Here is a 4938-nt window from a genome sequence, read left to right on the forward strand (position 1 = left end):
TATATATGTACAATTGTATATCAATATTTTATTATATATCGTACGAGTTCTTTTTCCCTTATATCTATTTTATCCGGGTTATGACTGTATCTTGCGCGGGGACATAGGAATAATCGGACTGAATACCCGATCGCGCGGTTAAACCATTGAGAGTGAAAGACCCCTGGACCTTGTTAGGGCATCCTTCTAGGAGAAGGCAACTCAGGTAACTGGGATAACTCCGACATAAAACCTGCGGCTCAGTGGTTACCGATGATGTTAACTTGTTCTTCTTTTCGCGTTATGGCTGCTGTTGTTTAGTGGGTGGGATTAACTCAGTGTACAGCCTTTCTAGTTAACATTGTTCTCAACACCAGCCTAATGATTTAGGTGAACATCAGCGTTCTGATTTAGGTACAAGGCCAACAATTTTTGAATTTCCATATTTTCTCTCGAAGTACGAAGCAGAGATGATTTGACCTACTACGACTCCTGATTAAAACGAATATAAAAAAGAAAAAAATAACATGCGGTTAAGGGGACACTCAAGTCGGTGACTAGTGAGAAATTCTTTTGTTATTGTCGCTGTTCTCGTCGTTAAACTCAGACCAGCTTGATCGGGCAAGCTAAGCGTCTTTCGTTTTTTAAGACGGTAGTGTGTGATTTGGGAAGGTTTGCCTTTTTTTCCTAGCAGAACAAACGAGTGCGAACAGTCTACCCCATATTGTTACTTATAGTGTATATGAAGTGTTTACTCTACACTATATCGTGAAGTATCGTTTTAAATGGAATACATGTCAACTACGTAGTTAGTGAGGAATGTATTACGATCTCTGCAACATTTACTTAACAATTCATAAAAGTTTATAATTTCAATCATTAGTGATGATATTTAATTGAAACCAGGGGAAAAAAAAAGCAATAATCGCATGGGAAAAGGTAGTTGATATGTGTGTAATATGGCTGCCATAAAGAGAATGTTGCAAACTTTAGCAAGGTAAACTGCTCGTATGCGAAAATACTATTATATTGTTATTTACGTTAGTTAATAGCTTCTGAAAATTCTAATTAATTCGCTCGAAATTGCTGTCAAGCTTTGTTTAAACACATGAGAGGAAACATTTAATCTGTGGGTATGTAAAATAACAAACATTATAATATCCGAAAATAATAACACGACGACATTCCTGTGTTTGTATTTTATAAGATGGAAACGACAAATATATTTGCATGTAAGAGAAATATTTTGTTTCTTGAATCATCATTGCTTCACTCAGTATTTGGGCTTCTTTCCATAAAGTGATTATATTTAGGCATTATCTTAAAGCCACTATGCAATAAACGTTATATCTTATTTAAGTATTATATCACACGCGTTATATTATAAGCATTAACGAGGTTGTTATTAAACGGTTTAGAAATTCGCTTCTTAAATACAAAATGCCGGGTTCATTTATTGTGCGGGACATCTTGAGCAAGAATATTTTTACTAAAATTCCAAGTCGGTCCCAAAGGTGTAAGTAAAATTAAGACAGAAAGACTGTTCGGAAGCTCATGATATGGTGTGTGCTTGTAAATCAAAGAGCCAGCCTCCTCACACAATGCATCATGCTGAGTCTGCTGGAGAACTAAGTTAATTGTACAAGTATCTGGAAAATACTCAGTTATTTACGCGCTCAATCAAAGACCAGGTAGTTCAGGTGATTGCACCACGGGAATACACATCGTCGAAACCAACAGAGATCCATTAGTTTATTTAATAGGCGTTATATGTCGGTATTGTAATACGGGTACAATATGTTGCTATTGTAATATAAGTATTATAAGCATTACATATATCGTTATTGTAACATAGGTATTGTGTATTACAAGCATTATATGTCAGTATTGTGTATACAATATTAGTATGCAATTCCTATATTAGGCATTTTGTACTAGCTGTTAAGGGGCGAGCTAGCAGAATCGTTAAAACGTTGGACAATATTTATTTTGGCTCTTTACGTTCTGAGTTCAAATTTCCGCCGAACTTAACTTTGTCTTACATTCTTACGGGGCTGACCTAATCGACTAAACTCTTCCTCCTAAAATTTACTGGTCATGTGCTAAAATTTGAAACCATTCTATATTAGACATTGCATTACGGATGCTTGCGATATAATTAGGTGCTGCTCTACTAATAATAGAAATGTTAATATATACACGATATTCTGCGACAGCTGTTACTACAAATAGTTTGTAAGTCAGAAGGAATTAAAACCTGCTTTATAGTAACTTGCATTTTGGGTTATTTTTTGCTTCAATTTAATTAAATAATAATTGCATTCATTACTGTAATCGTCGAACACAAAGAACCAATGTGATACTAACAGCTGAAGATTTGCGTACCTTTAAGTATTAGAGGTTTATCTATATAAAATATAAGTCTTCATGCGAAGAAACTAGTGAATTTCTGCTTGAGGCAACTAACAAGCTCCATTTCCGAGTGAAAACTTAAAACTATTTCGAACTTATCCTTTAGTGTATTATCTACTAAAACTTCGCCATACTCACCAACCCCGCAAAATAAAGCAACTGACCACAAAATTTCTTAATAGATACACACTATGACTTCTGAAATTCTGCTTAGATTTACTGTATTATGGCTGATACATACAGGGACGAATCATTCGCAATTCATTGGCGACCAGAACGTTTTCTGTTCGCGTACTACCCATTCTATAGGAAAACAACCCTCTTGACTTGGTGTCAGGCATTTATCAGGTTGATGTTTTAAAAAGAAAGTCATTATAGACAAACCAAACGTATGACTATTCTCTTCAAGTAGTAGTCTTCAGTGAAAATTACTAGAGAGAAGACAAGTTGCCAACGGAAAAGTATCACACTTCTTGTGTAGCTGAGCCTCGTTTAAATGTATTATTTCCACGGGGATTGGGTATTTTACGCTACATGATCGGAAAATCCCCGCATATTCTAGTTATTGTCTTTAAAGCTTTAAAGATGCGACAAATCCATTAATATAATGGTTTAAAATTTTAACACGGCCAGCAGGTTTTTGAGGGCAAGGGCAAGTTGATTACTTGCCCTTGTTATTGCTTATCTTATTGACACTGAAAGGATGTAAAGCAGTGTTTACCTTGGCAGAATTTAAGCCCAAAGCAAAAAAATGGTTGAAATGTTGCCAAGCATTTTGTGCGGTGTGCTAATATGATATCATTAAGAGTGTCAAATCTTACGAATTTCTTAAACTGTTGTATTCTGCTTCTATGACTGTAGCAGCTATAAATATATTGTAACTTGCTAGCTCTGAATGTTCTGTTAGTAGAAGTTACTTAAACATTTTAAACTGTTTTATCTCTGGCATTGCTCTTATTTTCACATGATAGTCTGCTCATATTATAAAACCATTATCTGTGTAATATACTTAGGTAAATAGAATAAAATAAAGATAAATAATGTGAGTGGAACTGTATCTTTTGCTTAGCGAAGCAAAAATGTATCCCATATTTGTCTAGTTGGCAGTTTATCTCATGTTTTATCCTATCAGCCACGTTTCATTATACATCTTAACACTTTATAGATACATTATGCTTAATGATTAATATCATGTCATTATTATCACAGCAGTGTACCTTATATGTAGCGTAGGTGTAGATGTAAACAGCAAGAAAGCCATGTTTATGATGCTGTTGTAATTTCACGTTGATGTAAAACATATACTTATTGATCTCGACGATTCTTACTCGTAAAATTTCCATCACATTTGTTCGACATAGAAAATTTCAACAACCAGTTTTCTGCAAAGTAACAGTGTTTTAATATTGATTAAAATTTTACATTTAGAAATGAGACACTAAATGGCTCGGTTCTTATATCTGTAGGTGCTATAGTCAGGGGACAACTCAAAGCAACAATTAAATTTTCGTTAAATCTTCAAAGTCTAGTGAATCAAAGTGTTCAAAATCTTTTTACGTGTAAAATATGCAATAAATATTACTTATATTCAGATCATTGAAGTTGTTTATCTTCTCAACTCAAATCAGCTTCTGAGTGAGTTCTGCTTTGGTTTAGATATAATGGACGTGAAGTATCTAATGGTTCTGCTATGGTTAAAGGGAACTGGCCACCAATGAGAGGGAAATAAGGATAACTAAGTAGACAGTTTTGATTTTCTGTCAGTATCCAGCTGAGAGCGAAAAATGAATTACGTAACAAAGGGTGTGAAAGAGTCCTTATGTAATAGACAAAAAGTAGGATTTGTCATGTAGCATTTATTGTGTAAAAGTGATCTGACTCTACAGGCAACCGTAGTGAATCTTATTATACAAGGTAATGCTTACAGAGTGATGGCGCCTGCATATGTTTGTAGATAAAGACCACGTTACAAATTGCTCGATTAAAATGTTCCTTATTCTTACAGAAAAAATAAATGCCCTAACAATCACCTTTCAATACCATATTTATTAGCTTGAGAGCCTGTATAGAGTCAGTATATTTGTGAGAAATAGTAACCAATCCGCCTCAAAGCAATCACTCTTTCGTGCTTTATATATAAAAAAAAAGAAAGAGAAAGAGAGAGAGAGAGAGAGAGAGAGAGAAACAAGAAAACATTGAAATATCCGATAAAATATACGAAAGTCCCGGTTTTCACACCATTGATCGTAGGTCAAATTGATCAGAACTGATATAAGCAGCAAAAGCCATGATTGAAAAATAGTCTTTACATAGGAGTTTAAAAATAACCACTGCATATATGAAGCAAAAAACTGTGATCACTATGTGGTAGCTCAGCCTGCTAGAATTACCATTATTATTCACGCAAGCACGTTCATGAATTCAAAATACGGTCTATATTATTCTCGTCAGCTATATATCCTACACTTAGAGAACGACACTTTACAATACACACACACACACACACACACACACACACACACACACACACACACACACACACACACA

The sequence above is a fragment of the Octopus bimaculoides genome, chromosome 10 (assembly GCF_001194135.2).
Source record: "Octopus bimaculoides isolate UCB-OBI-ISO-001 chromosome 10, ASM119413v2, whole genome shotgun sequence".
In the NCBI taxonomy this organism is placed as follows: Eukaryota; Metazoa; Mollusca; class Cephalopoda; order Octopoda; family Octopodidae; genus Octopus; species Octopus bimaculoides.